This window comes from Mauremys mutica, chromosome 10, assembly GCF_020497125.1.
Source record: "Mauremys mutica isolate MM-2020 ecotype Southern chromosome 10, ASM2049712v1, whole genome shotgun sequence".
Lineage (NCBI taxonomy): Eukaryota > Metazoa > Chordata > Testudines > Geoemydidae > Mauremys > Mauremys mutica.
Window position 1 is genome coordinate 6,216,824 of NC_059081.1, and position 12,506 is coordinate 6,229,329.

Genomic DNA, 12,506 nt, shown 5'->3' on the forward strand with positions numbered 1-12,506 from the left:
CGTCTGGAACACCCGGTCAAAAAGGGATCCTGGCGGCTCTGGTCAGCACCACTGACTGGGCCTTTCACTGTCCAGTTGGCAGCACCGTGCAGCGAGGCTGATAGGATCCCTGTTAGCCTCTGCACCGTGCAGCTTTCGGGAAGCAGCCAGTATGTCTCTCCTCTGGCTCCTACATGTAGGGGCAGCCAGGGGGCACGTCACATGCCTCCCCCCTGCCCCAAGCACCAGCTCTGCAGCTCCCATTGGCCAGGAACTGTGGCCAATGGGCGCTGCGGGGGCGGAGTTTGCAGACGCGGCAGTGTGCAGAACTGCCTGGCCACACCTTCCACTTAGGAGCTGGAGGGGGGACATGCTGCTGCTTCCAGGAGCTGCTTGAAGTAAGCGCCACCTGGAGCCTGCACCCGACCCTCCTCCTGGGGTCCCAACCCCTGCCCTAGCTCTGATCCCCCCTCCTGCCCTCCAAACCCTTTGATCTGAGACTGGAGCATCCTCCTGCTTCCCAAACCCCTCAGCCCCACCCCAGAGACTGCACCCCCAGCCAGAGCCCTCATCTCCATTCCAACCCAGAGCACCGTCCTGCACCCCAAACCCCTCATCCCCAGCCCCACCCCAGAGCCCACCCCCCTGCCATAGCCCTCGCCTCCTCCACATCCCAGTCCCTTCAGCCAGCCCGGAGAAAATCAGTGAGTGAGGACGGGGAGAAGGGATGGAGTAAGCAGGGGGCGGGGCCTCAGAAGGGGCAGGGCAGGGAGCAGGTTTTATGCAAGTAGAAAGTTGGCAACCCTAAAAGAGGGGGAACTGATGTGCATCATGGGCGATTTTTATCTAACCAGGGAACCTAGATATAGTGGAGAATGAGGTATCTGAGCTACAGTGCACCACAGCAGAATTTCCAAGTTGAAACATTTTGGGGATTTGAATTCCTGCTGAAAATATATATATATATATTGTGGAAAATATAGAAGTTTGCTGAAATTTTGCAGATTAAATTTTTTGTTTGACCAGCTGTAATTTTAAGGTCTTTGGCATAGGGACTCTTTTGCTTTGTATTTGTACAACACCTAGCACGGTGTGGCTGCAATTTCAGTTGGGAACTCCAGGAGCTACTATAATTGAAATAATTAATAATATGGGATAGCTTGAAGAAATTTGCAATTCAGGTTACTTCTAATACAGATTAGTGGGAAAGAAACAGAATGCTCAGAAAATGATGGGGCACTATTTAGTGTCACTACGTGGCTATTAAAAAGCACATGCAACTTTCCTGTCTTTTTAAAATGTAGGACATTTAAACAGCCCGAAATTATTGGGTAACTTTGCCCCTTGGTAAGAAGATAAACCAGAAATTATATTCTTGGCCACACTCACAGGACTCTCTGATGATGATAATAATAGTAATAAAAAAAAGATATCATGCCATTGACAAATAGAAACAATTTTATATCTAATGGGATTTAAGTAATAAAGGCTGAAGGTCTGCAACAGCTGCAAAGAGATTAGATACGTTATGTTTTCTCAGTGTAATAAAGCTTGTCAAATAAAGCTGAATAAAATCTCCTTATCTGTGTCTGTGGCTTATTTTCTTTCCCCCAGCATCTTTCCTCTCAACTGATTGCAGAAATCACCATTTCTCTAGAACGGTTACACACAGGACAGTTCAATTAGAGTCAAGTTAGTGAAAGTTATTGTTGAGGCTTTTTTTTTTTTTTTGGTGAAGGGCAACCATGTCATTTGAGCATAATGAGGCAGATACCAAGCCCTGCACAAGCAGGCTGTCACCGAACCCTGCTGGTGCTTTCTAGACAAGTGGGCCAGATCCTCAGATGGTGTAATCATCATTGGTCCTTTGATGTTAATGTTGGTTTACACAAGCTCAGGATCCAAGTTAAAACACCCAACCCCTCCCCTCTGCCCCTATGGCTAAAATGCTCCATTACGCCTGATCTGCCACCATGATTACTGCACCATCATCTTCTCTGAGCTTCTCAATTCTCCTTTTGCTCTCCTTCCCTATCTAAAATGCAATGGCTAATACCATCCTCGCCTGCTGCTCTGACTGTGTCACTCCTCACTTTGAATCTCTCCACTGGCTCTCACTGCCAGCTCAAGTTTCCCAGCCTGACCTGTTAAGGTTCTCCACAGCTGTGTCTCTGCCTTTGGAACCAATGCTGCAAGGTACAGAGGCTTGGTGATGCAAAGTGCAAACAGCTCAGAGGATAAACATCACAGCTTAGCTGAATTAGAGCATCTCTTTCAGAGATTCCAAGGCCAGAAAGGACCACTGGAATCATCTATGGCCTGTGCTATACAGAGGTTCCCCAAAATAATTCCTAGAGTGAACCTTAGAAGGACAGGTCTGTAGTATAAAATGTGGAATGGGTGGGGTACCGGAGACATGTCCCTGGAAGAAAAGAGTCCAAAAACTCAATATCTATAGAGAACACTTGGCAGATTTTGGTTAGCTGCTACCCTGCCATGGTAGTGTCGAGGTGCCCTTATGTGGGTCATTGGCAGTAGGGACAGATCCTGCGCTCTGAGAGTCTAAAAGCATGAGACTCTACTGCCTGAGATAAAAGGGTCACCTCTGTTAGTGTAACACCGACAGACCTTGGGTATCAGCAGAAGGATTGAACCTGGGACCTCTGGAGCTTAGTGCATGAGCTAAAAGCCAACATGCTATTAGCTAAGGCTGTAGAGTAGACTCATTTTATCTCTATGTGGTCATAGTGCCACTAGATGGGCCAGAACACCACACATGTGGGTTACATTAGCAAAGCAGGCTCATCAACCTCGATATTGGACCCAGCTACCACTAGAGTGGGACAGAACACTACAGCGAGTAGTAAGTAACCATAACAATCTGCATCAGAAGGAACAGTCCAGCAGGTTGCTGGAAAACCAACAAGAAAGAATAGGTCTCGGTGCTGTGTATTGTGCAAAACTCTGCCTGGGTTTAGAAGTCTGAGTTCAGCCTCACCAATGTGCTGTTGTTTCTGTATTAATTTGCAGAACAGTGTCATTTGTGGGGGGCACAGCTTCCTCATATGTATATTTGTCACCAAAAGCACCCCTCCATTCACATCCGATGCAGTACTGTAGTAATCTTTTATGCAAAATATGCCGGGTGAGGTATCATTTAAAACCTAATAGTGCACTGATCATCAATATTCCTGTGTAACATACCTATGAAATGCATTTAAGTGTTTTATGAATATATTGTAGTCATAATTTCAGTTTGTGTTTACCAGAGAAGCCTGCAGAGTGTGTAGACTGGTTTCTGAAAGACAAAGGACAAGACAATGCTTCTAGCCAGGTGTCATCAAAGTTGATGGGCAATCATCTGTCAAGTGGCCATTCTTTGGCAACAAAGCGGGGCAGGAACAGATCAATCTGGATTTAGCAAACAAGATGGAATCTCTTTCACCATGCGACTCCATGTCTCCAACCTCACAGCTGGAATGAACTTTATCTAGGGGTGACCCTCAAGAAAATGCATTTCAAAGGGTGACTGGACTATAAAAGTAAGGGGCAAAAATACCCCAGGTTTGTTCTCTCGGTGTGTGTCTCTCTCTCTGAAAGACAAAGGAACCAGCCCTTTGACTTTAGGGGCATTCCTGACCTGAGAATTTGATCAGCTGTATTGCTGGGAGCCTGTGGTAAGGATTTAACCTTGAACCAATTCGAGCTTGTTAAGCAGTTTATCTTTATTTCACTGGTAACCATTTCTGACTTTAATACCTTTCACTTGTACTCATTTAAAATCTATCTCTTTGCAGTTAAATAAACTTGTTTTATTTTTTAATTACAAATAATCCAGTGTTGTTTAAACTGAACTGCTTGGTCATGCCAGGTAAAATAGCAAACTGTTGAATATTGACCAGACCTCAGATATCTGAACTGTGCAGGTGAGGGCTGGACAATGCAGAACACTTGTTCTGGGGAAAATTCGGGCCTGGACGTGTATTGGAGTCACCCTGTAGTTAGTAACCAAGGTTGCTGGAAATCCAAGTGTGGCTGGTGTGTTGCTGACAGGCTGCTGGGGCCAGAGTGGCTGGACCAGGGCTGTAGCTATACACAGACAATCAAGTTGTGACCTGCAGGCTGGTTGTGAGAGACCATAATTGGGCCCTTTAAATCCCGGCCCCAGCCCGGCTGCCAGAGCTGTGTTGGGGATTTAAAGGGCTCGGGGCTCCGCGCAGCCGCAGGAGCTCGGGGGCCTTTGAATCCCCGGCCAATCCTGGCTGCTGGAACTGCGGTGGGAGGGGAGGTTAAAGGGCCCGGGGCTCCCTGCAGCAGCCGGAGCACCGGGCCCTTTAAATCCCCGCTGCGGAAGCCGGTACAGTCCGACACGGCGTACTGGCTCTTGCCGGTACGCCGTACCATACCGGCTTACTTTCACTTCTGGACACGGGTGACAGTTCCATTGGCAGGTAGGGCACACCTATGCATTAGCAATGCTCTGAATCTGAGCAGGAGATTCTTTCGTCCTCTGACGCCAGTCATCACAAAGCTTGATCCAGTCTGTCTTGCAATGCCATTCTGCTCCCCTTTCCCAATCATCCACATAGATTCCAAAGGATACGAAGTCATCTTTGGAAGCATCCCAAAATCTGTTCGGTGGTCTACTTCTCTTTCTAGACCTTCTTGAGCTTCAAAGTACAGCCAGGGCCGGCTCCAGCTTTTTTGCCGCCCAAAGTGGTGAAGCGAAAAAACAACAAAAAATAAAGCCACGATCAGCGGCACTTCGGCAGCAGCTCCACCATGGTGCTTCATTCTTCGGCGGCAATTTCGTGGTGGGTCCTTCGCTCTGAGAGGGACTGAGAGACCTGCCACCAAATTGCCACCAAAGACCGGGATGTGATGCCCCTTTCCTTTGGCCGCCCCAAGGACCTGCTTCCTTAGCTGATGCCTAGAGCCGGCCCTGAGTACAGCACTCTCTTCAGGATCCTGTAATCCGGCATTCACTTGAAATGTCCAAGCCACCTGAGTCTTTTCTTACTAATCAACGTTCCCATGAATGACATGCCAGCACGATTGAACACTTCCACATTTGTCACTCTCTCTGGCCATCTTATTTGAAGAATTTTATGCAAGCATCAAATATGAAAGCTGTTTAGTCTTTTTGGTATGTTTTGTGTAAGTCACCCATGTTTCTGCGCCATCTAGAAGAGTGGATTAAACACATGTCTCATGAATATGGATTATCATTTCAGTGGACAACTTATTCTTCCAGGCTCTGTCTTGCAAAAGACCAAAGTTCCTGGCTTCTTTGCCAATTCCACTAGCGAGCTCAGCATCAAGTTCCACATTGCTGGTAACAGTAGAGTCAAGGTAGCAAAATTGGTCAACAACATCCAGAGAAATACCATCTAAGATATCTGGAACTGGTTCTGAAGAGCCTTGGTGCATGATCACAGTCTTCTTCACGCTTATTGCTAGCCCAAAGATTTTGCATGAATCAGAAGACTTGGTAATAAGATGTTGTAAGGCATCAACACTGTGAGCCACAAGGACTGCATCATCTGCAAACAACAGGTCCCTTATGATGATGATCTTCACCTTCATCTTAGCTCTGAACCTTGCAGTGTTACACAAACCTCCATCGTGTCCAGTGCTAAGATAGACACCCTCTCGAACATCACAGAATGTGTGTTGAAGCAGGAACAAGATTAAACAATGTAGGAGCTAGTAGTATGCTCAGTGTGGTAACAATTAAGGGGATAGGCCTATATCTGAGTGAGTCAGGAGATCTGGAACCTCTTTTGAGAGACAACACAAGCTTCCTGTGTGACCTGGAGCAAATCTTTCTGCCTCAGTTTCCTCCCTAGAGGAGCATTGCGATACCTCCCTAGTTCACAGGGCTGACGTTTTTTGTCCAGAACTCTAAGATCCACAGATGGCAGGTGCTATAGAAGCATGAGTTGTTATTATTATTATTTTATTATTTTATTAATATGTGACAAGCTGATTTATACTCAGGGGCGGCTCTAGGCACCAGCAAAACAAGCTGCTGCCTAGGGCGGCAAAATATAGGGGGCAGCAAAAGGCTGGGGCCCCAGCTCATCCTGCCACTGCGAGCCGAGGAGCGGCCCGTCCCCTGCAACCGGGCAGGGCCGCGCTACCGGCTCCGCTTGGGGGAGAGGGGAGGCCCCTTACCGGTAGCGCGGCCCCACCTGGCTGCAGGGGACGGGCCGCTCCTCCTCCGCTTGTTCCCCGGGTCCTAAACAGCCCGGCAGCAGCTTGGCGGGGGCGGGGGGGCTGAGCCCCGCCCCGCTCAGAGCCGCGTGGTAAGGGGGCGGGGCTGCAAGCTCCGGGCCGAGTGGAGACAGCTGAGCTCAGCCTGGAGCTCACGGCCCCGCCCCCTCCCCACGCGGCTCTGAGCGGGGAAGAGCTCAGCCCCCTCCGGAGCCATGCGGCTGCCGCGCGGTGAGCCGGGGGTAAGCAGCCGGGGCGGGTGTGGCTAAGGGGCAGGGAGTCCCAGGGACACTCAGGGGGCAGGGAGGGGGCACAGGTTCTGTGGGGGGGGGCGGTCAGGGGCCAGGGAAGGGGGGTTGGATTGGGGGGGTCTCAGGGAGGTTTTTGTCAGGCACCCCCCGACCCCATTACCCCCCAGGCCCAGCCCTGACCCCCAGCTCCAAGCCCAGCCCCTCTGAGGTGGGCACCCCCCCCAAACCCATCCTCCTCACCCAGCCCTGACCCCCAACTCCAAGCCCAGCCCCTAGGACCTGGGCACCCCCCCGGCCCCATCCCCCTCACAGCCCTGACCCCCAGCTCTGAGCCCAGCCCCTCTGATCCAGACACCCCCCTCACCCCATTCCCCCCACAGCCCTGACCCCCAGCTCTGAGCCCAGCTCTGAGCCCAGCCCCTCTGATCCGGACACCCCCCTGACCCCATTCCCCCCACAGCCCTGACCCCCAGCTCTGAGCCCAGCCCCTCTGATCCGGACACCCACCTCACCCCATTCCCCCCACAGCCCTGACCCCCAGCTCCGAGCCCAGCCCCTCTGATCCGGACACCCCCCTCACCCCATTCCCCCCACAGCCCTGACCCCCAGCTCTGAGCCCAGCCCCTCTGATCCGGACACCCCCGACCCCATCCCCCACTGCCCTGACCCCCAGCTCTGAGCCCAGCTGCTCTGAGGTGGGCACCCTCCGACCCCATCCCCCCACCCCAGACCCCCAGCTCTGAGGCGAGCCCCTCTGAGCCAGACAACCTCCGACCCCATCTCCTCACAGTCCTGAGCCCAGACCCTGTGAGCCGGGCACCCCCCAGAGCCCAGCTCCCCACCCAGCCCTGGGCAACAGCAGCACCACCTCCAGGCAGTGACAGCCCATTGGCACCAACCATCACCCAGCAACAGCCCATTTTGTAATTGCAAATGTATACAGACCAGTAAAGCATTTAATGTTTTTAAATAATGTATTTGGTGTATTTTCAAATTATTACAAATTAATTTTCACTAGTTATTTTTTACATTTCCAAATACATGTTACTATAGTATTGCAACTTTTTTTTATGGAAGGGTCCCCCAAAATTGCTTTGCCCTGAATCCTCTGGGCGGCCCTACCCAGTGTGTGTGAGGAGCCGGGGAGGGAGGGAGGGAAACGGGGTCCCCTGGAGCCAAGCCCGGGCTGCGATGGTGGCGAGGGGCTCCTGGAGTGTGCGAGGAGGTGAGCGGCCAACTGGGTTCGTCGGTGCTGAGCAGGTAGCCCCGCAGCCGGAGATCCTCGCCTTCCCTCCTGCCAGGGCTGGGCCAGGGCACCGTGAGGTTGAAGAGCAGCAGGTCCAGGGGGCTCTCCAGGTCTTTGGCTGCCAGCATGTCGAGGGTGAGGGCGGTGAGCACGAACTGATCCACCTTGGCCACCAGCAGTGCTGCGAAGCCCAGGGAGGGGGCTGTGTTCTTTGCGCCACCCCGTAGCCGTGCCGCCACCTGGAAGTACTCCCGCTCCGCGCCGCCCAGCAGCTCCACCCGCATGGGGACGGAGTTTCAGCTGGGCCAGGGCTCGGCTGCAGTGTGCTGGTAGCGGATCCCACATTTGGGGGGGAGGCCACCAGGGGGTGTGAGTGGGGGGTACTGGTGGGCGGGGGGGGCAACAGGGGGTGTGAGTGGGGGGTACTGGTGGGCGGGGGGGGGCTCATGTCTGGGGGAAGGGGGGGGCAGCCAAAAATTTTTTTGCTTGGGGCGGCAAAAAACCTAGAGCCGGCCCTGTTTATACTAAGCTTTCTACCATGGCCTGGGCCAAAATTTTGTCTAGGTTATGAACATGCCAGGATGAAAGTGCTAGGATGACCATGTGTTGCATCTTTTACTCTATAGGCTTGGTTCTTGGAATGTGTGTGTTTGCCTGAACTAAATTATACATGTGTCTAAAACAGAGACACTCTGTTAAATATTGAGTTGGAAGAGCAGCCAACACTGCATGTTAAATCAGCATTTCTGTTGCCTTCAGCACATATTTCAATGGAGCATATACCTTCCATGAGCACACTTGTAAATGTAGGCAGTAAAGCCAAGGGATCAGTCCAAGCCGATGTAATACATAAAGACAAAAGCATCAGCCATAAATCAATACATATTGATTTGAGTAAATGAGATCATTACCCTTAGGTAAAACGAGTTTGCTTATTTATTTCTTGTACTTATTTAAAATGTTTTCCATTCAAAAGCTCTGGGGACAATTTAATATTAATAAAATCTATATACACTGTATCAGCATCAACAAACCCTCAAAGAAAAATGCTTTCGGCAATCCCCAAACTCAAACCTTCATCTCCCACTGCTTAGAAGCTCAAACAGCTCACCCCATTTATTAGATGGAAGTTCAAGAGGAACAGAAAAGTGCAAACCAACCTATACCAAAATACAGTTTTCACAAATCTGAAATTGCATCTGTGCATCCTTTTAAAAAAAAAGCATCTTCCAATAACTTTTTAAACTTCAACAGACAGCAGATTAAATGTGCTGTCTGCACGCACAGAGCCAAGGGGTGGGATTGAAATGGGCCAAGTGAAATGGACAATGGAAGTGGATATGAGAGGGTTTCTGAAATGCAGATTTTTACCAAAAGCCACAACCGGATGTTATCAGGAGTACTTAAAGAAGCCACTACCCACTTTCTACCACAGAGAGATGAAAATATAAATGTAGAATTACAAAGCTTGGAATGGGCATCTGCTGAAGGAGCAGACTGGGGGCGGACCAGAGTGATTACCTTTAACAATGGCTCTTGAGCCCAAAATGTCTTTGAGCTGTATATGTTCATTCACTGAAACTCCTGGATGAATCAGGGCCTATCTGTTAGAACAGTAGTTCCACTTGTAGTCTGAGTGAACATGTGCAGAAAGTTAAGCACCTGCTCAAAACCAAGCAAGGCAGGAGTTTGGAAGTGACTAACTCAATCCTGACTGATTGCCCTATTTGACATCAACTTGCTTTTGGCATCTGGTCTGAATGTTTCCAAATCTCTCTCTCTCTCTCTCTCTCTCTCACACACACACACACACACACACACACAGACTCTTTGTCTTCCTCATTTCACATAACTAAGCACAAAAAACACCAACAATAGACACAAAAAGTACCCGTCCTGTACATGGTGGTGCAGTAACTCTGTGCTAAATCACAGACCTATTTGATAAGTTCATTTCTCAGGCATCTGTGACCATCTCACTTGTCCTCCACCCACTGACTCATCACTGGGTCGACTAACATACCAAACCTCTTTTACAAGACTAGGACTATTGTTCATTATATGTTCCGGGACAATTTTTAATTATTGTGTTCTTCCTGCGGTATTTCAATCCACCACCCCGTGTTGTGATTTCTTACAATATTCTTTCTCACTTCCTGTCCTAAACCGGTTGGTGCTATGGACTGTTAAGCAGTTGCCAGGTTTCACGGCAAAGGGGCTATGCACATTTCAGGAGTGGGTGAGGTAATCCTATAGGTCCTGTGGTTTGTAAAGTATTTCAGAGCTGCTCAGATACCCTAGTGATAAGTGTTGTATAGTCTTGACACTGGGAACACTTTTGCTTATTATTATAGTGCCCAGAGCCCAACGGAGATCAGGACTCCATCAGAACAAGTGCTGTATGTGCACATACCGAGAGACAGTTCTGTCAAGGGGAATTGGATTCCTCCTTATTCCACGCTGCTGGCTGTATTTCCCACCACACAGCGGAGGGTGTAACCTTGCTTGGCAGTGGATCCTTCTCCTAAGCAGGTGAGTCAAGAGTAAGTGGAGCCTCAACCACATCCCACAATGTGCTGGCCAGTGCAGCTGGGGTTGTGCATAGGAAGTATCTCGTACCGGTATAGACCAATAGCAGATTACTTCTCCTCTACAGCAAGAGGGGGAACCAAGAAATACATTGTGCCTCTGAGTCCCATTCATCCCCTTGTCTTCTCTGGGCACAATCTAGCCAATTAAGTCCTAGCCAACCCCTTTTAAAATACATATATTGTGACAGGGTCAGGCCAGATGGATACAGGAGAGTGTTAGAAGGCAGATATATTAGTTCCCGATTAAGTAGATCCCTTTTCCCTGGGTAAGGTAACAGGGGCAGTTCCAGAACAAGCAGGAACTTGTTGGAACCAATTAAGGCAGGCAGGCTAATTAGGAGACCTGGAGCCAATTGAGAAGAAACTGCTAGAATCAATTAGGACAGGCTGGCTAATCAGGGCACCTGAGTTTAAAAAGGACCTCACTTCAGTTTGTAGTGTGCATGCGAGGAGCTGGGAGCAAGAGGCACTAGGAGCTGCGAGTGGGAAGGCGTATTGCTGGAGGACTGAGTACAAGCATTATCAGACACCAGGAGGAAGGTCCTGTGGTGAGGATAAAGAAGGTGTTGGGAGGAGGCCATGGGGAAATAGCCCAGGGAGTTGTAGCTGTCGCGCAGCTGTACCAGGAGGCACTCTAGACAGCTGCAGTCCACAGGGCCATGGGCTGGAACCCGGAGTAGAGGGTGGGCCCGGGTTCCCCCCCAAACCTCCCAACTCCTGATCAGACACAAGAGGAATTGACCTGGACTGTGGCTTCTACCAGAGGGGAAGGTCTCTGAGCTGTTTCCTGACCCACACAGTGAATCTCTGAGGCAAACAAATCCACCAATAAGCGCAGGACCCACCAGGATAGAGGAGGAACTTTGTCACAACATATTAAGTGACTAATTTGTATTTTATAAAGAAATCATTCAAAAAAGTAGCACACTGGAAATATTTTTGAAGGCAACTTTTCTGACTTGCCGTTTAATGGACTGAAATCCTTTTAACTGCACACATTTGAGAGTGATAGTCCCACTTCCTTCTGGCACCCACAGACGAACAAGCAGAAAAGCAGTGATACTCGGAGATGCGGGGTGAGATTATCTGTCATTCTCACAGTCAGTAGCAACCGCTTAGAATGTTAATCGCTTTACCTCTTGCAAGCGCTTTTTGTCTGCTACCTCCAGAAGCAAAATGGCAAACTCTTTGTTAATAGGGTTGGCCTGATGGTCCATCATTCCCTCTTTCTCCTCACTCCACAAAACTGCTCAGTAATATATCTACCATGGGCTTTATGGCTCCTCTGCAGTCCCTTCTATCCTTTTTTAAAAGTTATCCGAGTGCTTAAGATAAATTAGATTTTAATAAGAAATGAGGAGGGAACTTGGCCATGTCCTGACTGAAGAACAGTATTGAGGGATCAGAGTGTCCGTGTTTGCACATGGCATAGTACTACAGCTCCTAAGCTAGATACTACCATGCTATAAGGTTGACTTGTTGGTATGAAAAACTTTGTCACATCGCTGTTGATTCTAGTGCACTCCCCCATAGGCACCCCATGGAAGCGTTATGCCTGCAGCTGCACTCTGCAGACAAGATCATCTCAGCTCTCATAAATCCACAAGACGCCACTGAAGTCTATTTATATCAGCCGAGGATCTGGGCCATTTCTTTCCTGCTCAACACATTTGGAAGCAATGGCTGCTAGAAAATGTCTCCCTTCCTGCACTTATAGTATTACGAGTTATTATTTATGGTAGGGCCTAGAGTTCACAGATGACACTAAGATGGGGGAGAGGTAGGTACACTGGAGGGTAGGGATTGGATCCAGAGTGACCTAGACAAATTGGAGGATTGGGCCAAAAGAAATCTGATGAAGTTCAACAAGGACAAGTGCAGCGTCCTGCGCTTAGGACAGAAGAATCCCATGCACTGCTACAGGCTGGGGACCTACTGGCTAAGCGGCAGTTCTGCAGAAAAGGACCTGGGGATTATAGTGTTTGAGAAGCTGGATATGAGTCAGCAGTGTGCCCTTGTTGCCAAGAAGGCTAAGTGCATATTGGGCTGCATTAGTAGCAGCATTGCCAGCAGATCAAGGGAAGTGATTATTCCCCTCTATTCGGCACTGGTGAGGCCACATCTGGAGTATTATGTCCAGTTTTGGGTCCCCCACTACAGAAGGGATGTGGACAAATTGGAGAGAGTCCAGCGGAGGGACCAAAAAAAAAAAGATTAGGGGAC